Genomic DNA, 23,198 nt, shown 5'->3' with positions numbered 1-23,198 from the left:
GCACAGTGAAAGCAGCAATCCATCTTGCTGTTCTGGCTTCTGGGATAGCTGCGCAGCCTGCATTCGCTCCATAAGACGCACACACATTTCCCCTTACTTTTTAGGAGGGAAAAAAGTGAGTCTTATAGAGCAAAAAATACGGTAGTTCACTTAGGGCTGGGTGGCCACAGAATACTGAGTTTCTGTTGGGGATGGGAAGAGAATGGGGGCTGTAGGATGAATGGAATGAGGGAAGGTATGGCATGGGAAGAAATGGAAGGAAAACAAAGGAAAAACACACAAAAATGAGGGGAGAGAGCTATAGAAGAGCATTGCCTGAGTCTGTTGACAGGAAGGATTGAGGCATGATGGAAACTGAAGTAAGGATCCACTGTCTTAAACAGGGCAGAACCGTTGTCAGATTTGACTGACTCTTCTGGTAGGAGTGAGAGAAGCAATCTAGACAAGGGTATCTTCCTTTACCATGGGAAAATAAATGCATTTCACGCTGCAATATTTTGCTCTACGTTCCACTTATTAAGATTAGAAAATGGCCACAGCTGGATCAAGGCACCTGGTTAAGGAATAGGCAGCTGCTCTTTAAATTAGGTTTATTCTGCATTGGAAATAACAAATGCAATAAACAAGCATAGACATACTGAGAATTATAATGCAGAAAATAAACTGAACAATCAACACATGCATTATTATAAAGCCTTTTCTATTGCCAATATAAATGGAATAATCAACACAAATACACACACACACATACTTTTTCCAGTGGCCATATAAGAGCAGACATTTGAACTGATCTGGGTGCAGCGTTTTTCTTCAGGAGGTTACACAAAAGAGAAAAAATGAATTTGCTCCTAGAATTGGCCCCTAGAGCATACGTTGTTCTCAAACGTATTTGAAAACACAACGTGAGTATCAATTTCAAACTGATAACAGGGTTGTATATTATGAGCAATTGTACATGAGCTACCCATATCACAAGCATTGATGCCTAATTAGTAACGATTGCCACTATCTTCAGTGCACCACCACAATTTCTATTCAATCTGATTGATTGATTGATAAGCACCCAGTGAAATTTGTTGTGAGTCCATATTGCAATTGCTCATAAAACACAGCACATGCCAAATGATTTTTGTATAACCTCCTGCCGCGAAGAACAGCTGAATTTGTTTATTTATTTACAGGAAATATGTAAATTACACACGCAGCTTGAGCTACAACACTGTTAAAGCCAGAAGCAAAAAGGGGTTCATCAAAAACTCACTGAAAATATCCTAATGGTGTTATATGAATGAATGAAGCCTCTGCATCTTGAGTATTGTGTGGATTATTATTATTTTTGGTGCCATTGTTTTATTATCTTTTTTTCCATAAAATGCCTACAGAATATTATGAAGCGTTCCATGAATACAAATAATAAATACATTCAGTTAAACGGTTTTGGTCACCCCATCCATTTAGCAAAGGCAAAAGAACCCCACTCACCTTGTGTTTTATGTCTAAATTATTAGTAATTTCTAAGACAGAAATCTATGATGCGACTGCACTTGGACAGTACAGTAGGGTTATAACTTTCTAATTTTTTTAAAAAAGATTGCCTGCATCATAAAGGGATGAGCTTTTGCTTAGAAACACTGAAAAAAGGGACTAATTCTTCTCAGTTGTGAAAAAAGGCCACCCTGAAATGAAAAGTTGCAATCACCGTATATGTAGGTTTACTACTCGATGAAAATGACTTCAAGAACTTGTTAGAAATATTGAATCCTTACAAAACGCGCAATCAAATTGATGTGGGAACTTTATGGTGTTTGCAGCAGAAACAAACTGCAACCTTGATTTATTCTAAGAGATAAGAAGTGATGTGCAATGTACAAAACATTGTCCAAGTATTAGAAAATGTGCAAGCTCTAATTTTCCTGTATTATAATAGGTAAAGTAAAGGGACCCCTGACCATTAGGTCCAGTCGTGGCCGACTCTGGGGTTGCGGCGCTCATCTCGCTTTATTGGCCGAGGGAGCCGGCGTACAGCTTCCGGGTCATGTGGCCAGCATGACTAAGCCGCTTCTGGCGAACCAGAGCAGCGCACGGAAACGCCGTTTACCTTCCCGCCGGTGCGGTACCTATTTATCAACTTGCTTAGTCATGCTGGCCACATGATCCGGAAAAACTTTCTGTGGACAAACGTCAGCTCCCTCAGCCTATAGAGTGAGATGAACGCACAACCCCAGAGTTGTCCGTGACTGGACCTAATGGTCAGGGGTATCTTTACATTTACCTTTATAGATCAGGCACACCCAACTCTATAGAGACTGCGATTTACTCCCAGTATGATAAAACTGGCAGTGATCTACCCATTGTCATTGTCCATAGTTGTCCATAGTTTTTAGGGGGTAAGACTGGAGTTGTCGACCTTTTTTGAATAAAATCACTCATCCATCAGTCCACAGCCCTCACTCCTTCCCACACCCTGCCGCCGATGCATGGAATAATAGCAGAAGCACTGATGGAGGCAATAAGGCATAGCGCCAGGGGAGGGGCACGTAAAGATTGCTCAGGAGCTACTGGGCAATCTCTTTTTTAACTGCCACAATCAACCTGGAGAACCCAGGCGATTACCTGTTGATCACGGTTGACCAGTTGGACCTTGCTGCTATAGATCATCTCTGGCTTAGACTATGTAGAATCTGTAGCTGGAAGATGATCTTGAACTGGAGAGGTGCCCCCAAGAATGTCTCTTTGTGATGCCTGAGCCTGATGCGTAAATGTGTTACCATTTGAATCTTCTCAGTGGGTCTCAGAAATTGTAATGTGGAGCTTCAGAAGAGCTATATTGGTCCAAGATCATTTTAGAATAGATGATAGGTAAAAGTGTGTGTGTGTGTATGTGTGTGTGTGTTATTGTGCAAAACCAATGTTAAAATGAGTCATATTATGGCTGTTGCTATTACTGTGAATGACTGTAGCACTATTACAATTCTCATAATTTTTAATATACCTGTTGGTAAAGTATTGAATAAATGGAATCCAATTTGATTTTTGTTTTGCTATCACTTCCCTCACTTTAATGCATTGTGTGCTTTCTTAGCCAATACTATAATGCTCCATAGCTTTCTCAGCTATTTATAAGCTGACAATTGATACCTAGATTTCTAGTGCTTGGTGATGATTATTATTAGGTCTGCCTCTCTCCTTTCTATTGAACCTATAGTTATCAACAGAATGAATAGCAAAGGTATAAATAGGCTATCAAGGCCCAAGATTATGGCTGTGATTACTTTGATCTCTGTAAAATAATAACAACCGTGAGCTACATCCAATTGTGCTCCTCCACAAACAGAAGGTTCTTCAGGATAGAGAGGAAGAATGTGATTTTGGCAAATTTCCCCTTTTTCCTGCAGCTCCTCCCTGTACCACCTAATGTGCTATTCTAATGGGACTTCCAGCCCATGGGAAAGGTTTTTCCACTGACAAAAATCTCTGCTAGATCAAAGAGTCCTCTGTTACTGGAGTTACCAGTATTTATTCAAAATAACTTCAACAGAGTGTGATATGTGAAACTGGAGTGCGTGGCCCAAAACCCAAGATCAGCATACAGATTTGACCAGGGGTAGGCAACCTAAGGCCCATGGGCCGGATGCAGCCCAATCGCCTTCTCAATCCAACCCACGGATGGTCCAGGAATCAGCATGCTTTTACATGAGTAGAATGTGTCGTTTTATTTAAAATGCATCTCTAGGCTATTTGTGGGGCCTGCCTGGTGTTTTTACATGAGCAGAAGGCGTGCCTTTGTTTAAAATGCATCTCTGGGTTATTTGTGGGGCATAGAAATTCGTTCATTCCTCTCCCTCTCAAATATAGTCTAGCCCACCACATGGTCTGAGGGACGATGAACCGGCCCATGGCTGAAAAAGGTTGCTGATCCCTGGATTAGACCGGGCTTCCTCAACCTCGGCCCTCCAGATGTTTTGAGACTACAATTCCCAGCATCCTTGACCACTGGTCCTGCTAGCTAGGGATCATGGGAGTTGTAGGGGTCACAAAGAGTCGGACATGACTAAATGACTAAGCAACAAAGCACATGTTAGTCAGGATTTGATGGTGTGAGTGAAGCTGTTTTTCACTTCCCAGCTTCAATGGTAAGTAGTTCAGGAAGAAGCTACTGCCAGATTGGTTTCCTTGTGAGGAGAGGTTGTCTATTGTCTTTTTCTGTGATTTATTTACAAACATACAAGCTGAAGTAGACACAGACTGAAACAGAAAAAACCTAATCTCTACAGCAACATTTCTTTCCCCAAGAATCCATAGCATATCCTTCCTGCTTCCCTCATAGCTCTTTCGTGCCAGAATGCTACAAATTTTTGTCTCCTGCACTGCCTAACTTCCAACTGCCTCTATTTTTCATTCTCTATTCATGCAGGTGGGGGGTGACCACCAGCCATCAAAAACCATCAATGCTAATTAAATGAGGTGCCTTCTGGCCATGGATGCCCATTTAAGAGACATCTTGGGCTGTTAACTATAGAAAAGAGCAAAAGCGAATCACTTCATTTAAGAAGTAACTAGAACTGTGCTGAAAATGTCAGAAATGTATTTTTCAACCTTTCTTTGGTGGCTTGGGCTGAACTGGCACCCTCTCAAAAGATTATGGGAGGGGGTGAAATATCTACCAAACACCCCCCCACACACACACACAGACACAAAATCAAGGAGTCGGTTGTCACCTTTTTAACCTTACAAGATAGCCAAGGGGTTGTATTTTGTTTCTGTTTGCTATTTTATTTGCTTTTAAAAAAACAAAACAGCATACAACATCCTAAACATGTAAGTGACATATAGTTGAATCTCTGCTTCACTGTAAAACTTCTGTTCTTTACTTATTCTGTTGTTTTGTTTACATTGTGATCTTATATCGTCATTCCACAAAAGACCATTTGTGATTGGTGGTTGCCAGTTCATTGTTGTTGTTTAGTCATTTAGTCGTGTCCGACTCTTCGTGACTCCATGGACCAGAGCACGCCAGGCACTCCTGTCTTCCACTGCCTCCCACAGTTTGGTCAAACTCATGCTGGTAGCTTCGAGAACACTGTCCAACCATCTTGTCCTCTGTCGTCCCCTTCTCCTTATGCCCTTAATCCATCAGGGTCTTTTCCAGGGAGTCTTCTCTTCTCATGAGGTGGCCAAAGTATTGGAGCCTCAGCTCCAGGATCTGTCCTTCCAGTGAGCACTCAGGGCTGCTTTCCTTCAGAATGGATAGGTTTGATCTTCTTGCTGTCCACTGGACTCTCAAGAGTCTCCTCCAGCACCATATTTCAAAAGCATCAATTATTCAGTGATCAGCCTTCTTTATGGTCCAGCTTTCACTTCCACACATCACTACTGGTGCCAGTTCATAGAATAGTAGAATAATAGAGTTGGAAGGAACACCAAGAGTGATCTACTCCAACCTTCTGCAATGCAGGAATCACAGTTAAAGAACCCCTGACAGATGACTGTCCAAGCTCAGTTAAAAAAAAACTTGTAATGAAAGAGATTCCTCCACATTCCAAGGCAGTCTGTTTGACTGTTGAACACCTCTTAGCATCAGAAACTTATTCCTAATGCTTAGTCAGAATCTCCTTTCTTGTAATTTGAATCCATTGATTTAGGTCCTACCATCTGGAGCAGCAGAAAATAAGCATACTGAAGGAATGGGTTTCCCAAATCTAAAACCTGACTGTGCAGTCAGTCTGAAACGGCCCCAAAAATCCCATTTCCCTCCTCCATGTGTGCATTAGCTAAAAACTATTAACTTGAGCTCTTGATTAAATGTATAAGAGGAACCCAGCTCTCTCCTTTATCAGTCTGTGACGCCTAATGAATGGCCTTGTCCATTCCAAAGTGGAGCAGGGATGGCACATCTGGGTCTTATCTTACATCCTGACCACACTGACTCACAGACCTAGTCTGGGAACGGTGCCAGGAGTGCTCTTAGAGTTGGTGACCTTCTTACCCCAAGATAAGGAATACAGGAACAGGAACACCCTTTTATGGTCAAGAGTACCGGAACAGGAGCATCTGTTTATAGTCATGGATGTGAACTATCATGTATAAGCTGACATGGTTGGATTCCTGGGGAGGGGGAAGGAGACCAGAAAGAGTATATAAGCTGTGTGTAACCGCTCTCTAAGTGCTCTTGCTGTGAACTGACCATGCAAGTGCCTTTCTGCTGCTCCAGAGAGCAGGAATAAAGAACTCAACCTCAGTGTCATTTGACTTCCTTCCTCCCTCCTGGGAGCAACACAGACCCCAACCAATCAGTAAAGTCTAGTAAGGCTACATACCATTCAGATAGCAAGTTGTCTCCTAAATCTTCCCACCTCCTAGCTATTGTCAGGTGTGCTGCTGATAGGAATGCTTTCCTTTTTATCACTTTTTTTATTTTAAAAAAGGAAGCTCTGCCCTACTTTGTACTACTGCCACTCTCCTCAGTGTCCCACCAGCCACACTTCTTGGGATAACTTCTTGACACATTGTGCAATATCATATTGCTCCCAAAGGCATTCCAGGAAGTTGTGGCCAGCACAAAGCAACATGAAACTCTCCCCACAATTTTCTTCCATCTGCACTTTCTGTGGAGTTGCATTAAGGTAAGCAGCAACCACCTCCTGGAAATTTCAGAGAATTTTTTTTAGCCACCCTCCCACCCAAAAAGCACCAGAAATGCCCCCTGCAATTTTCTCAGAGGGATAATTTGTCATGATAAACTGGAATGGGAAACCTAGTTCAGCAATCAGCTTAACAATGCTGTATGTATTGATGAACACATACCTGTCTATATTACATTAGAATGTAAGGATGCAGGTGGCGCTGTGGTCTAAACCACTGAGCCTCTTGGGTTTGCCGATCAGAAGGTCAGCGGTTCAAATCTTTGTGATGGGGTGAGCTCCTATTGCTCTGTCCCAACTCCTGCCAACCTAGCAGTTTGGAAGCACACCAGTGCAAGTACAGTGGTACCTGGGGTTAAGTACTTAATTCGTTCCGGAGGTCTGTTCTTAACCTGAAACTGTACATAATCTGAAGCACCACTTTAGCTAATAGGGCCTCCTGCTGCTGCCGCGCTGCCAGAGCCCGATTTCTGTTCTTATCCTGAAGCAAAGTTCTTAACCTGAAGCACTATTGCTGGGTTAGCGGAGTGTGTAACTTGAAGCGTATGTAACCCAAGGTACCACTGTAGATAGATAGGTACCGCTGCAATGGGAAGGTAAACAGCATATCCGTGTGCTCTGGTTTCCGTCACAGTGGTGCTTTGTGCCAGAAGTGGGTTAATTATGCTGGCCACGTGACTCGGAAAGCTGTCTGTGGACAAACGCTGGCTCCCTCAGCCTGAAAGCGAGATGAGCATCGCAGCCCCATAGTCGCCTTTGACTGGACTTAACTGTCCAGGGGTCCTTTACCTTTTACCATTTATCTTTTAGAATGTCATGTGTTCCAGAGTAAAAATCTGGTGAATTCTGATTCAGATTTATTATCGTTTTATCTTTTAGACAACCCTATAAAATAAACAGTTCCGCATACATACTATTTTTGAGCAGGTTCACTTTGCAGCAATGTTATGGACACCTCCTACCAAGCTACCAGGCTGTTGCTTGCATCTTTGTACACAAGCATAATTTAACAACAACAACAATTTATTATTTATACCCCACCCATCTGGCTGGGTTTCCCCAGCTACTCCGGGCGACTTCCAGCAAAATATTAAAATACAATAGTCTGTCAAACATTAAAAGCTTCCCTAAACAGGGCTGCCTTCAGATGTCTTCTAAAAGTCTGGTAGTTGTTTTTCTCTTTGACATCTGGTGGGATATTCCCATTGTGGCTTCTAGCTGAAGATTCCTGTAGACTGGCTAACCGATTTTAAGGCATATCCATAGACAAGCTGTCCTCTCTCATTACATTTTTTCCTGTTAATTTCCTTAAATTTTCATGTGCTTACAGGCATTTTGCATTCTGAGAGTTATCACCATGATCTCCACACTATGTTTCTTCTTCATCTCCTATTTTGCTGTTTATGTTTTCCAGTTGGAATGATTCATTTTGGCTCATCGAGTTTTGAGAGATACCAAATGGGAAACAAAACAACAGAAGCACAAATTTGTGCTAAGCTATACAGAAACTTGGAAACAGAAAACCCAGAATATCACATTGTGTATGTAGCCTGTTGTGCGGAAGGGACTAATCAGGAATTTAATTCAGCCATGTTTTGGCAAGCTTAGCCCTGGAACTTGTGCTTAATGCTCAGTATTAGTTGGAATCAGACTGAACAATGTGTGCCTGTGTATGTCCACAGGGTTTTTCATTCCCCGTGAAGAGTTTATGAAAATAACGTAGAAAAATCTTTGAGGGACTTGGTATATGTGTACAGCAGAATGATGGGAATCAGGTGGTGGAATGAAGACAGAATGACAGTAGACTTCAGGGAACAACACAAGAGAAAGGATATTGTCACCATGTTAACATATGGCATGCAGGCCTCTTTTTAAAAAAACATGGAGGATCATTTAAAAGCATCCCCACACCCCTGCACTCTGAAGTAGTAAATTCCACTTTATCACTTCGAGATCCTAGCCACCATGTGTAGACCACACTTCAGACTGTACCACTTCAGAATGCAGGTGGGGAATGCCACAATGAGAGACTGAAACAGCCCACATTCTGTCTTTATATAAGGCTGGATCGACAGTGATCTTCTAAATGTTACTAAATAAAATATTCTATAACACTTAATAGCAGGTTTCCACTGCTGGTGGCTTGCTGCTCAGCAGTGCCCTCTGGTTCACATTTTAATAACGCATTTTTAACGTTATAAATGACAAGTGTAGACCTACCCTAAATAATCGCTCTCCTCTGATTCACTATTCAGTGAACCCAACTGTAATCCTAGCATAGCTGCCTGATTTTTGATTATGACATTGAACATCAAATACCATATTACAAAGTAGGAATGTTTCCAGAACTTGAAAGAATCCTATTACTCTTTCTTCTCAGTCTTCCTTTGAACACACAGCCAGCAACATTGAGCTCCATGCCGTTGAAATCCCTATTTGTATAATGGAAATTTACCATTGCTGCAAACAAAGCACAGCTGTGAGATTATTAACCAGCAGGATAAAGTGATCCATGTAACTCAACATTTTCCACACTGACTGGCAACAACACTGACACAATACTATTGCCTAGGGACCAAGAAAAGATTACTCACCACTAAAGTAAATGCCAGGTGTAAAGATTTTGAGAATATGGAACAGAGTTAACACCTGGAGATATTGTTTCAAAAAATTAAAAAATAAAAAGGACAAGGTTTTATGCTTTGTACTTTCATGGTAGCTGCTATATTTTAAAGGACTTGGTCCTGCTATGCTAAGGAATTGATTGGCACATAAAGAATTACCAGTAGATCACTACTTTGTCATTGTGCCAAGTCCCAGAAGACGACCATAGGTCAAGTACCTAAAACAGCTTAAAATGGCAGTGAGAACATTGGGGGGGGGGCAGGGTGGAGAGTCTAGAAGGCAACACACGAAACCATTTCAGCTAACCAGACAGCTTTCTGTGAGCTTAAACCCAGATGAATGTAAAGCCCAAAAGTAATTTACATTTGATGCTGATGAATGTACATCTGAAGAATAATTCATACCCTACTGCTGTGTAATAAAACTACTTGAGAGTGTGTTTTTTTAAAAAAGGTGTCACAGTAGGATGACTTGAGGGGAGGAAACACTGCTCATTTGCATATATCGGTGCAGTTTTATCGAATGACAAAATGAAAATGAACAAAACAACTGGTTGTAAGGCAAATAGTGACTATTTTGACCAGAGCTTGGGCTAATAAAATGCCTACTGACTCTATTGTCAAACAATAGTGAAATCTCCCTCTTAGACAGCAGAGTGGGTGGGTGGGGTGGAGAGAGAGAAAGAGAGAGAGAGAGAGAGAGAGAGAGAGAGAGAGAGAGTATAATTTGTGATAATTTTGTTTGCATTACCAACATGGTGAATTTTGATGTAGTAGCATCCAGTGCTAGATTTCTCAGCTAAATTGTCCAGTCTGCTAACTTGGTCTAAGTAATAACTTGGTTCACAGCCACATATATATCTAATGGGAAGGCAATTATGAGCTCATACTGCCACAGTAGGGGTGATAATTCCAGTGGGCAGGGATTGGGGGGGGGGAATAGGTTCAGTCTTCTAGAAACAATTCCAAAAAAACAGAGTTTCAGACTTAAGGAGCACCAGGAACCATCGTTCCCATGGTTCCCAGTCACAACCGATGTTGCTCATCCAGTATTTCCCACGGTTCCTAGGGAAACAGAATGGGGGGGGGATGGGTAAGTGTTAGCAGAGTGACTGAAATAAAGCAGATGGAGTCCAGAGAGTAAATAAAACGGATAATGTTTTAGTTAGATGAATGGAACATAAACCGTATATATATTGAAGGAAACCTTCTTTTCAGGCCTAGTTGAGGACAGGGAGACATATTCAGCCACACATACGGAGGTAAAGCTCCTTCGGAAGTACTTTCCCTCCAACTCCTCCAACTGTCAAAGGTCAGCCATCTTCCTCGTTGACAGCTAACTCCTAACTGACTAGAACTTCCAGCCAATCAACGCCTGCTGTCATCCAAGCCAACAACAACAAGAAGAAGAAGAAGAAGAAGAAGAAAATAATAATAATAATAATAATAATAATAATAATAATAATAATAATAATTTTTTATTATTTGTACCCCGCCCATCTGTCTGGGTTTCCCCAGCCACTCTGGGCGGCTTCCAACAAAGATGAAAGATACACTAGAATTGAACCCTTAGGTTATGCACTGAGTAACCCCTGCTGTTGTACTTCCAACAGTAAGAAGAATGCTTCAAAATGCTTGTCTCAAAGGGATAATTACTGTAATAGGCCATGGGGGTGGGAGTGCTTAGAAAATAAAAACTTCAGGAACAGGTCTACCCTCCCCCTCAGTTTCTCACTTTACTTATAGCATGGGTCTGTGGCACATTACTGAGCTCACTCTCCCTAGACTTTGTGAAATAATCAGGGGTCCTTTTTACTCTTTAGGTCAAGGTTTCTATGCTCTGTGATTTTAAACATTTGGACTAAAATATTTGAGGAGATTGCCCCCCACCCCCACTCCAAGTTGACAGGCATTGCCATTCAAATGGCATGTAAGCACTGTGTCTCATGAGCAATTAGGTAGGGTGGGATTGCCTGGGTCCACCAATATTTTATTCAAGTTGGCACCCCTGTGTGTCTGAATGCAGCATTTATCTACTCTGTCACTTTCATTCCATGTAATTAAGCATTCCCACATTCAGATTACAGAGCTTGTGATTCACTGTCTATCACAATTTCTCCAAACTTGGGAGCAGAGGTGAGTGAACTTGCCTATGGGAACACAGCCACCAGTTGCTATCACAACAAAGGCCCAGTAGAGATGGGAAGTTTTATATCACTTGTCCTGTTCATCTTCTGGATCCCAGTGCACAACTAGTCCTTCTTTGGTGCCTCTCTACTGCCTAGTCGGCTCCTAGTGGTGAAGTCCTCTGGCTGCTAGGTGTATACTCCTCCACCCGCTCTGGACATTGGCAGGTCCAACACCATCTCAGTTCCTGGAAGTCTGGGCTGAAGAGGAAGAGTCTTGGGTCATGGTTCAGTTGTAGTGAGTGAGGCCATGGGGGGGGGAGTGCTTAGGAAAAAATAATAATTCCAGACACTCTCCACTGGCAGTCCTACAAAGAGTGCATTGCAATAGTCCGGATATGATGTAACTGAGATATACATTTTGCATTATGAATACTCCTTCACCCATTTAGAAGAGAAGATGCTTGCCATCACCTGAATGACAGGAAGCCTTGCATCTAATGAGGGCAGTCTCCTGTAATTGCAATGCATGCAAAATGTCAAGAGAGGAAGTGCTCTTGTCACATCTCTAGAGCTGGAACTATGTTGCACTGATCGATGCTCGTGTCAGATAGTGAGACGAATTAGAAAAAGTTCCTAATCACACCATTAAAATTGATGATGGATCTGATTAGTGTGATTTGGAAGAGGGTAGTCTGATTTTTTTTTTTTGAAACTGAGCAATCAAAACAGCTTTTGGAAAATACTTACTAAAACATAAGCTAACATGTAATGGTTGTAGACAATTCAAGGATAGCATTTCCCTGAATATTTTATCCTTGGTGAAAGCACTGATACCAACCCTGTTGGACATGTTAATTTATTTTTCATTATATTTGTGTATTCAAATTTCCTATACATACTGCCAGTTGAGGACACTATTATTATTTCCCCATGGAAGAATGTGCAGTTGTCATAATTCTTAAAGAAATTATTCTGAGCTATCCATGCATTGACTTTCAAGCTACTTTACATGGAATGAAAATTGAACACGCGTACAGTAACGTTGCGGTGTGTACCAATATGATTCCCACCCCCCAATGGTGTGAAGTTAGCATAACTTGTTATAAAATACATCTCTCAATGGACTGCCTTGATCCTGTTTCTAGCCCTTATTGTAAACATGTTCTAGAAGGGATGAGTAAATATTCTGACCTCCTAATACAGTGGTACCTCAGGTTACATACGCTTCAGGTTACAGACTCCGCTAACCCAAAAGTGGTGCTTCAAGTTAAGAACTTTGCTTCATGATGAGAACAGAAATAGTGTTCCGGTGGTGCAGCAGCAGCAGGAGGAGGCCCAATTAGCTAAAGTGGTGCTTCAGGCTAAGAACAGTTACAGGTTAAGAACGAATTCTGGGTGGCTGTGGGGAAATCACTATATTTCTGTCTCCTTCTCAATTCCCTCAGGTTGTTGTGAGGATAACATGGCAAAGGTGGGAGGAAACTAGAGAATGAGCTAAAGTACAGGACAACCAATCAGTTAACAGTCATTGTCCCCTGTCAAGAGTCCACATAAGAATACTGTTACTGTGAATGGTGAAATGGAAAAACAAAGTACACGTGACATCCCATACTATCTTTCATGGCATTCTTTGACACACATGAACAGAAAACAGAGAGGAAAGTCCATGTATTAGGCCTGGCCTTCAGTTTTCCCAGCTTCTTTGGACGATAAATGTCAGTCGTAATTAAAGTTACTCAATTTCTGATAAAAGCTGATGACCTAGAAAACAAAGCCAAAGACCTAAGGCTAGCTGGGATGCCAGCAGAAATGAAACCCTTAGGATTAGCCCTTCTTCAAATCCCTCTTGTTCTGTGACAAGTTTCATTAGCTGCTGACTTAGTTTAAACTGTCTTGCATTGATAGGCACTTAATAAAGGTGCAGCCTCACAAAGCATATTTTCAATATTCACTCTCAACGTAAGTAAATGCCCTTGAGAAATCTCTGCTGGAGGAGAAGAAAGCACCATCCTGCAACCATTTTTTTTTTGATAGCTCACTCTTTTGCATTTCAGTCCAAATGTTTTAAAAATATTTGTATATTCATTTTAGGACACACACACACACACCCGGCAAAAAGGTAGAATAAAATACTTTTCATGAGTATATTCTGTTGTGTAAAATTCCCTTCTCTACACAACTAATTAAATACACATCAATATCAATCAACCAATTCACAATACCAAATTAACAATACAGTGGTACCTCGGGTTAAGTACTTAATTCATTCCGTAGGTTCGTTCTTGAAACTGTTCTTAACCTGAAGCACCACTTTAGCTAATGGGGCCTCCTGCTGCCGCTGTGCTGCCGGAGCACGTTTTCTGTTCTCATCCTGAAGCAAAGTTCTTAATCCGAGGTACTATTTCTGGGTAACCTGAAGTGTATGTAACCTGAGGTACCACTGTACCAATATTATAAATATGTCAGCATTAATAATGAAATACATGTTTGTTTCAAAATATGCTACAAATACATTAACATCATTCAATAAATACTCATATCACTGTCAATAATACTATCTTCTTCTTCTTTGGTGATCACTCGTAGCCAAGTAAGATTGTCTTCCATAAACACGGTTTTAACAATGAGTCCGTAAGTGACTGTGGAGGCCAATTCTGGATCCACACGTCCTTCCACAGTGGGGACATTGGTTTCCAGATGGGAGTTGATCACTGGAAGAAGCAAAGATCACCAGTGTTGAAGCAATGATTCTTCAACATCAACTTTGTTGGACTGGTCATGTTGTGCGGATGCCTGATGATCGTCTTCCAAAGCAGCTATTCTATTCCGAACTTAAAAATGGAAAGCGTAATGCTGGTGGTCAACAAAAGAGATTTAAAGACTGTCTCAAGGCAAATCTAAAAATGTAGTATAAACACTGACAACTGGGAAACACTGGCCTGCAAGCACTCCAGTTGGAGAACAGCCTTTACCAAAGGTGTCATGGGCTTTGAAGACACTCAAACTTAGGATGCAAGGGAGAAACATGTTAAGAGGGAGGCACGCTTGGCAAATCCACACCGTGACCAACTCCCACCAGGAAACCAATATCCTCACTGTGGGGAAGAACATGTGGATCCAGAATTGGCCTCCACAGTAACATACGGACTCATTGTATAAATGTATTCACACCCACATTTAACTTGAAGAAATCCAAGGGCTAAATCCTGAAAAACTTTTAACACATGACTGTTGTGTTTAAAAGGCATCGCCAAATAAAAGGGAGAATGGGGGGGGAATGGTAATGTTAAAGCTATGGTTTTCTCAATAGTGATGTATGGAAGTGAGAGCTGGACCATAAAGAAAGCTGATCGCTGAATAATTGATGCTTTTGAATTATGGTGCTGGAGGAGACTCTTGAGAGTCCCATGGACTGCAAGAAGATCAAACCTATCCATTCTGAAGAAAATCAGCCCTGAGTGCTCACTGGAAGGACAGATCCTGAAGCTGAGGCTCCAATACTTTGGCCACCTCATGAGAAGGGAAGACTCCCTGGAAAAGACCCTGATGTTGGGAAGGATGGAGGGCACAAGGAGAAGGGGACGACAGAGGAAGAGATGGTTGGACAGTGTTCTGAAAGCTACCAGCATGAGTTTGACCAAACTGCGGGAGGCAGTGGAAGACAGGAGTGCCTGGCATGCTCTGGTCCATGGGGTCACGAAGAGTCAGACACGACTAAACGACTAAACAACAACAGTAGTGTTTTACCTTGAGAACAATGATTGTCCCTGTTTTATTTTTTATTCTTAAGGAACAACTTACTGTGGCTTCTTTTGAAAAAAACTTGCTTTCTCCTCCATTGAGAATACAACTCAATACACCTTGCAGCATGCTAATTTTAAATGCTGTTTGTAATATCTTATGAAATAGATTTTCTAGGGTGTTTTTTCCCTCTCCATACACCATAGCGACTATGCCAAAGCCTCAGTGCTAAATCCCTTAACAATTTCATTGGCATATCTAATCGAGTTACATAAAGATTTAAGTCATTTGGGGAGCCGCGGTGCCTCATCCGCAGCTTTACAGCAGACGGTAATTCCATTTATTGAAGGCTTGAAAGTATTTAGGTTTAAAATGCAGAAGACAAGAAATGACTCAAGCTTCCAAGGCAGCACATCTTATGAACTGGTCCAGCGAACATCCTCAGGGCAATAGGGGGTGGCAGTGGGTGAGTGGCTGCACAGAGCCAACAGATGTCCAACAGCAGGGGGGGAACTCATGGCGAAGAAATGTCCCACAGGTTGGAGGGAGGGTTGCTGAAGAGCTTTAAGGTGTCCAGGAAAGGGAATAGCAATGGAGATGGCATAAGTGTGTGTGTGTGTGTGTGTGTGTCAGAGACATGGCCAGCAGAGAGGAATCTGCAGAGGAAGAGGCAGAGGAAAATAGAAACTTGATTCTTTCACGCAATGAAAGTGAGATACAGTGGTACCTCAGGTTAAGTACTTAATTTGTTCCGGAGGTCCGTACTTAACCTGAAACTGTTCTTAACCTGAAGCACCACTTTAGCTAATGGGGCCTCCTGCTGCTGCCGTGCTGCCGGAGCACAATTTCTGTTCTCATCCTGAAGCAAAGTTCTTAACCTGAGGTAATATTTCTGGGTTAGCAGAGTCTGTAACCTGAATCATATGTAAGCTGAAGCGTATGTAACCTGAGGTACCACTATGCCCTTCTCACTCTGGATTGCTGCCTGTAAGTTTTGGCAGCAGCACAGAGATGAAGGAGCAGGAGGCAAGTGGTGGGAGGGAGTTGGATTCAACTCCCGAGGAGGAGGAATTGGCTTCACCTGAGTCTCCAAGAAGTAGGAGGTGAAGCAAGCGATAAGAAGAATGGACGACCAGCAGGAAGCAGGGGTGGGCCTGGGGTATATCTGGCCTTGGGAAGGGCAGGAAGCCAGTCAAGTCAACTGACTCCGACAGTGAGGAATGAGTTGTGGGAAGCCTGAATTGCTGGAAGCCTGTTATTGCTAATAAACCTCAGCTAGTTAAACTGCCAGAATGTTGTGTCTTGTGTGAGAGAAGTGCTAAACCTGACAGTGTGTGTACACTTTCTCTTTAAAGGTAGACTTTTTGTTATTGGAATTTTTATTGGCTAAGTCAAGCAAACAACGAGAAATGGAGCAACAGAGAAGAACCGTGAAACTATATACAGTGGTACCTCAGTTTTCAAACGTAATCCATTCTGGAAGACCGTTCGAGTTCTGAAACGTTCTGAAACTCAATAGCCGACAGCTAGGCCTCAGGATCTTGCACTCAGTGGAAGCCGTGTGGCATGTTCGACTTCCGAGTTGCGTTCGAAAACCAAAGCATTTACTTCCGGGTTTATGACGTTCAAAAACCAAAATGTTCGTCAATGGTGATGTTCAAAAACCAAAGTACCACTGTACTAAGTCTATGTTTCGGCTCTATGTGTACCCTAAATTATGAGGTGCTTCAGGGAAACTTCCCATGTTCCTGAGCCCTTCCCAACTCAACTCTGCTCCCCGTTTGGTCTGGTGTGAGTGACCTTTTTCGTATTTCATTTTTTTCTGTCAACACTTAATGTCACTATTACTTGTTAACACTATACTTTGCAGTCATCATCACCATCATTTGTTATAATTACAAGTTGGAAAATAGTACAGCTACAATTCAATGCTTCCCCTTCCTACTTGCAATCTTGTCCTGTATGGCTTGGTGTGAACAGACCACAGCATCCAGAAAACCTTCTCACTGAGCCTCAATATTTTCCCAATATTATCAGTGTTCTTTACATTTCCTCTACTGTTAATCCTCAAGTTAAAAAGATGCATTGTCTCTCACAACGTTCTTTCCTTGCTGCTGGGTCTGACTTTCTGATGTTTCAGCTAGAGAGGTCCAAGAGGTTCTCTTTGCTGTGACTCAATAATTTCCCATCATTCTGATGGCAAACAGGATTGGGAGACAGTGACTATTCACATTCCAGATTGTGTTTCCTTTTGTGAAAAGGATCTAGGAGTCTTGGTTGACCACAAACTTGACATGAGGCAACAGTGTGACGCGGCAGCTAAAAAAGCCCATGCAATTCTGGGCTGCATCAATAGGTGTATAGCATCTAGATCAAGGGAAGTAATAGTGCCACTGTATTCTGCTCTGGTCAGACCGCACCTGGAGTACTGTGTCCAGTTCTGGGCACCACAGTTCAAGAAGGACACTGACAAACTGGAACGTGTCCAGAGGAGGGCAACCAAAATGGTCAAAGGCCTGGAAACGATGCCTTATGAGGAACGGCTAAGGGAGCTGGGCATGTTTAGCCTGGAGAAGAGGAAGTTAAGGGGTGATATGATAGCCATGTTCAAATATATAAAAGGATGTCACATAGAGGAGGGAGAAAGGTTGTTTTCTGCTGCTCCAGAGAAGCGGACACGGAGCAATGGATCCAAACTACAAGAAAAAAGATTCCACCTAAACATTAGGAAGAACTTCCTGACAGTAAGAGCTGTTTGACAGTGGAATTTGCTGCCAAGGAGTGTGGTGGAGTCTCCTTCTTTGGAGGTCTTTAAGCAGAGGCTTGACAACCATATGTCAGGAGTGCTCTGATGGTGTTTCCTGCTTGGCAGGGGGTTGGACTCGATGGCCCTTGTGGTCTCTTCCAGCTCTATGATTCTATGATTCTATGAAATAAATCTGCATGAAAATTCATAGGGAATTTCCATGTGCATTTCTCCTAAAATACACATTTCCTCTTATATAATGCATTTTGTTCATTGCTTTCATGATTATCAGCACTTGTATCTGTATGTGTTCTTTTCCCTAACATACCCTTTTTTTGTACATGTTTCTAGGTTGCAGATTGCATTGCAAAATTCAGCCAAAGACATAATTACTTTTAAAAGATGTTTAAATTGGTGATTCCCCCCCCCCAAAAAAAAACCTGAAGCTTTTTGGTTAGGGATATTTGGGACATAGGTTCCAAAGATATTGACTAATATTTTTATGTATGCAACAACCACAGCCAGGATCTTATACATGCAGAAATCGAAAGACAAAGAGACTCCAACGAAGGAAGAATGGCTTATAAAATTAATGGATTAGGCTGAAATGGCAAACTGTAAAACTAAGAGATCAAAATGATGAACTGTTTATGGAAAACTGGAGGCCTTTTTGGACTGTCAAAATATTTTAGCGATATGAAATTGTGTGCAGGATTTGAGATATGAGCAGTGTGGGGATGAAATGATGTTAAGATGGACTTAGGGGGGTTAGTAACAAGTATAATGCAGCAACTAAGGATAAGAATAAAAACACCAGTGCAGGAGGGGTGGGGAGTCAAAAAGAAAAAAATATAAGTGAATGATACATTGTCTGCGTAGTAAATTTTTTAAAACGTTTTGAAAAACCCATTAAAAATTAATAATAACAAAATTTGGCCAAGGGTGAATGTTGTTGTTCACTTCCTGCATTGGTTCAGAAAGTGCAAATTAGGTTGGTTCGCGTTAAAATATATACTGACCAGAGTTTACTCCCATCCCTCGAGTGAGCAATCTGCTCCTACTTTCAGAGCTTTTGAACTTGGCTGCAACACCAAGGGTTGCTTCTGTTGGGAAACTGTGTACGTGCAGCTACTCACACAGAGTCAATTAAGGTTTGGCAGACAGCCAGAAGGTCATGTGAAGGAGTACGTCTGCCTGGTGATAACGAAGGCATGGAGACAGCTCCCTGATTGGTCAAGTTCTCTCAAGGGAGTGATAATTAATGGCCTACTAAATGGAATGTGTTAGTTCAGAGTTCAGAGTTCTGTGTGTCAGTGTAGGAGTTGTGAGTTGTGTCAGAGAGAGCTAGCAAAAGATCCGTGTTCTGTTCCTGTAAATAGTCCACTGTATATAATACCTAACTACAAGTTCCTGGTTCCTGCTTCGTCTATCCTGCCTGCAGCCGAGTTGCCAATTGCTTCCGTGGATTCTCTGCCAGGTCTGGCTAAGGTCCTGCAACTGGTCAGAAAGTTGCAAAACACTGAATAGGTTTTGCCAATAGCTTCAGCTCAGCAATAGCTTTCACCTTAGCCTGTCTTGAAGAATACATTTCCCTATGCATATATATATATATATATATATATATATATATATATATATATATATATATGCATTCCTGACTGAACACTGCTGTCTTGTTTTATAAAACATCTTTGGGGGAGAAGAAAAGTGCCAGACTTGTTTCAAGGCCTGCCAATGAATGTCACCTGAAGGTGTGTCGCCCTCACTGCTGTCTTTTTTTGTTCTGTTTCAATACGGCTGCCTTCATGCGTTTGAACCCTTTCACATTACATTTTCCAATAAATTAATAAGCAAGAATGAGAGAAAACATGATACGCAATCCGTGTGCATCTCACACAGAGAGCTCTTGTTTGGTTACCTCTGCCGCCTTGTGTGAAAAACAAGGAGAGTGTGAAGCCAAACCAGAGAGAATAGCGTAATGAATGTTTCTATGGCTACAAGGGGAGTTGCTGTGCACTGAGCCTTTTCGATGAAGACATTAAGACAGTTTGACAAAGTACCAGTAAAGAGGGGAGAAAGGAAAGCTAAAGAACTGAGAAAGGTCAAACGTGGACTCGACACTTGTACAAAGCATGTCACTTTTATTTGATTATGAAGAGGCCTCCAAATTAATATGCCATCGTGGCAATAGTAACATTTCCAGTTTTAATACTATTCCTTCTCTGAGTTCATGGGAGTCATGGTTAAGAAAAATATGCAAACCTGTGCTCTTTGTTTCTTTCGTTCTTTGATATCATACATGATGTCATTTAACAATAATTTAACTGACAGTGGCAGATCTTCAGCAAACTGGAAACCCAGGGCTGTGAATCCTATAGGCAAAGAGGAACAGTTGAGAGATCATTTACCAAGCAAAAGGAGACTGGTGAGTAGAATTAAAGTATGTTCTTACTGCTAAGCCGGGTGGGCTTGGAGAGGGGAGAGTATGACAGGCAGCACATTTTCCCCCAGACGCTTCTTCCACAAGTGGCCAAATTTCTTAAGCTTTTTTGTTGCAAAGCCTTCATAAGGCCAAGAGTCAGGACACACCACGTTCCTTAACATCTCTGTATAGTGCCTTCTAACCCTCCTTTCTGAGGAGATTTCACCCCTCCCATATCCAAGAGTCTCCTGATGAGTCTGCTGATTCTCCAGAGAGGAGGAGCAGTGTTCTGTTCTCTACTTATTCTACTCCAGCACCACGTCAGTCAGTCAGTCAGTCAGTCAGTCAGTCAGTCAGTGTGTTGGAGAGAGAGAGACTGGGTGTTAGAGATCGTGTGTAGAGATAAGGTTGCTGCTAAGAGCAGCTGCAGACGCTCAGTGTAGTGCAGCATTCATTTATGCTTAGAACTCATTTAGCTCTGTATATAGTTGCATTATAGTTGTAGACAGAATAAAGAAGATATTCTACAGAGCTGCTCTCCGAGTCGTTTATATACTCTGCTAGACTCTGCTATACTCTGCTGTGCGACGACTGTCTTCTTGTGGAAGTGAATCCGGTGCTCACAACTCTAAGCTGTGAGTCCACAGCACTTTGACCTGTTCCTATCCAGAAGTTGGTCTCTGGAAGTGCTACCCAGCTCGCCTAGCCCAGTCGGGCTGAAGTGCATGAGTCCAGTTGGTGGTACTGGCTCAAGGGCGATGCTGACACTTTCCCCCTTCCAGCACACGTCTTTCCAACCAGTGGAATGAGGTACGGGGTGGTTGCCCCAGGCACAAAATTTCCACATCTGGTGCTGCCTCAATACAGCTGTGTGCTTCCATCGCTGGGCTCCATTGAAAATGGTTTCTCCATGCGAACTAGGAAGTGACCTCTCTAGACAATGAAACTACTCTTTTTTTTAAAAAAAAAAAATCTCTGTGGCTGCGATCTCCTGGGTGATGCGGATGCCATTAGGCAGTTCAATGTGCATGCATTTTCTTGGTCCCCCTCCCTACCAATATCCCTCTCCGTAAGGACCCAGGCACTAGCAAACCATGTTATGCCACTGTTTCCAACTCCAGACTTGCTTTCTTCTCTCTCACAAGTCCCAGCTAAACTGTTGCTTCCTTTCCCCACTCTCCCAGCCTTGGCATCCATAGATAATATGTTACTGTTTCTAACCTGTTCTCTCCTATGCTTCCTCTGCCCAATGACTGGCTGGTAGCTGTAGGCCATTGTGACCTCAGAGTAGCTGGAGGCGCCATGACTTCCAAGCCAACTACTGATGTTGCAGAACTCTCTGTTGCCTGGTTCAGAATGTAAGTCTGGCCAGCTTGCCATTCTTACATATACAACAAATTGAATGGCTTCCCTCAGAAATTCTTCTGCGGCCTAGAAGGATTCCATACAGAGACTTTCCTCTTCATTTTCCTTTTTCTCCAAGACATAGGCAATAATTGCATCTCAGGCAAAGCCCCACATAAGCTCCTCTCCAAGTGAGGAGAGGAGATTAGGCCTAAAGGAACTGTGGACAAACCCAAGAAGAAACAGAACCTTGCGAGGGAAGTAGCTCTACTACTCATGTGTCTCTCTAATCAAGTTCCATGAAGCTTTCCCTGTGGGTGTGATGCAGATAAAAAGAAACATGACTTTAGAAACCTTCACTGGTGGCCTGATGGATTGACCAAATAATGAAAAGACAGAAACTGCAGAGTTGAAAACACTGTTAAGCAAGGCAAACAGCACCAAGCAATGCAAAACCTAAGGGATTATTTACAAGACAAGAGTAAACAGCTGTGGGCAGTGCAGAAAAACATTCATCCACAACAGGCAGCAATTTCCTGTTGTCTCAAACCCAGGGCCAGGTTCAGTATCTGCAGGTTATTTTCCTTTGTGCATATCCAGTTTTAGCTTCAAAAATCTGGGACTCCAGTTTGGATGTCTTAATATATATTTATTTAAACCCCACCATTTCCCCTCAAGATGACTTGCAGCTAAAAATAAGAAATGTTTAAGACATACCAAAAAATATTTTAAAACAATTGAACATTGATAGAATGAAATCTCTCTCCCTCCCTCCCTCTCTCTGCAATGTATTAGACAAAACCACAGAAATATACAAAAACTCAGAGCTTCCCACCTCCTCCCAGGATCTAGATATGCCAATCGAAGTCTGTCTTTTGGTCTTATTCATGTTTATTCAAAGGCAATATAGTCTGTACCCTTTCCCATGCACCAAAGCAAACTGTTAGCTGAATTTAGGTTGTTGTTGTTATCATCATCCCAAAAAAATATTAGTTTTCCAAATTTATAACAAACATATCCACAAACATAAAAAGAAAACATCAAAAAACAAGCAAACACACATATATCCTAACTGTAAAAATTCCACTTTTGTTATCATTGTTGGTGACTTCCTCAAATCCCCCTGGCTGAGTTTCCATATACATCATTGTAGCAGTTTTCCCAAACTAGTTTCACATAAATTTACTTGGTTCATTAACATCTTTCTTTCTTTTCATTTTGAGTGTTAGTATTATTATTAAGACTGGTTTCAGGACAGCATTATCCACTGCACCTGAGGAGAGAACCCTGGCTCTAAAATGAAAAGACTCCTACAATCAGTGGAGTGGCTGAAGTTTCGATGTGCTACCTGAGACTGAGGACAGAAACCGCAAGTTGCTAGTAGCTGTGAATTTGGTGCGTGGTGCTCTGATCTTAGGGGACAGAAGGGCAGACAGCCAGGGGCAGAGGAAGGGGTGTGCGGTGGGGGCAAGCCGCCCTGGGTGTCTTCGGTGAGGGGGGTGACATCGTTTTGAAAGCTGGGGGAGACTTGGGAGTCACAGGCAGGTGGCG

General features: G+C 42.1%; 3 long non-coding RNA genes across 3 annotated transcripts; 2 read left to right on the top strand and 1 right to left on the bottom strand.

The window, feature by feature from the left end:
- The first annotated feature begins 10,817 nt into the window (after window positions 1–10,817).
- On the top strand, window positions 10,818–12,977 carry LOC309374318. Its single transcript, XR_014170520.1, has 3 exons — window positions 10,818–10,877; window positions 11,346–11,401; window positions 12,840–12,977. It is a non-coding gene; the product is annotated as an uncharacterized lncRNA (long non-coding RNA).
- A 7,025-nt stretch (window positions 12,978–20,002) lies between these two features.
- Window positions 20,003–21,787, bottom strand: LOC309374306. The gene is made up of 2 exons (XR_014170507.1): window positions 21,525–21,787; window positions 20,003–20,253 (listed from the first exon to the last, which is right to left on the bottom strand). It is a non-coding gene; the product is annotated as an uncharacterized lncRNA (long non-coding RNA).
- Window positions 20,216–22,845, top strand: LOC309374319. Its single transcript, XR_014170521.1, has 2 exons — window positions 20,216–20,306; window positions 21,787–22,845. It is a non-coding gene; the product is annotated as an uncharacterized lncRNA (long non-coding RNA).
- The last annotated feature ends 353 nt before the right edge of the window (window positions 22,846–23,198 follow it).

This window comes from Podarcis melisellensis (genome assembly GCF_964234715.1).
Source record: "Podarcis melisellensis genome assembly, chromosome: 7".
Lineage (NCBI taxonomy): Eukaryota > Metazoa > Chordata > Lepidosauria > Squamata > Lacertidae > Podarcis > Podarcis melisellensis.
This window is presented reverse-complemented; position numbering and strand designations above follow the sequence as displayed.